Here is a 576-nt window from a genome sequence, read left to right as displayed (position 1 = left end):
GCAAGTGGTAGCAGTAATAGAGGCAGGATGAGGCATGTGTCTGGGCCTGGGAGATACGGATGCAATTCTTGGCTCCGGTTCAGCTACTTGGAGTGACCTTCATTAGTCTATTCAACCTGTGCCGGAAGACCAATGAAATGGAGCGACTCTTCTCTGTCTGCCAGGGTCTTGCCTGGATGCTTGAGACACTGAAGCACAGACAGCCCCTGGATCTTCCAGGTCCAGCTGTGTCCCTCTACCACTTCCCTGCTGGTCTCATTTGTAGAGGGCAGGCATGTAGGTTGTAGCCATGGTGGTCTAAGGACGTAAGCAGACAAGGTTCTTTGGGTAAATCGGATAGCTTTTATTAGACCAGCTCAAATAGTTGGAAAAATTCTTCTTAGCAAACTTTCAGGTATGAATAAATACAGGCTGAGGAAGCATCTGCACTTGGTGCGAGGATATGGCTTCAAAAACCTGGTGTGGGGTCAACCCGAGGAAGGGGAGGCCTGCCTGATCTGGGAAGGGAAAGTCAGGGGGACATTTTCTTTCTGTAGGTGACTTCATTGCTAGGAAGTTTACTCAAAAATCATTCCT

The 576-nt window shown here is 48.8% G+C and overlaps 1 protein-coding gene across 1 annotated transcript in view; it reads left to right on the top strand.

Moving 5' to 3' along the window:
* LDHB (lactate dehydrogenase B) overlaps positions 1–576 on the top strand; it is a 22,803-nt gene that overhangs the window by 8,777 nt on the left and 13,450 nt on the right. The gene's annotated exons all lie outside the window — the stretch shown is intronic.

This window comes from Alligator sinensis, unplaced genomic scaffold, assembly GCF_000455745.1.
Source record: "Alligator sinensis unplaced genomic scaffold, ASM45574v1 scaffold517_1, whole genome shotgun sequence".
NCBI classification, from domain to species: Eukaryota; Metazoa; Chordata; order Crocodylia; family Alligatoridae; genus Alligator; species Alligator sinensis.
Note: the sequence above shows the minus strand (reverse complement) of the source record. Positions and strands in the feature narration are given on the sequence as shown.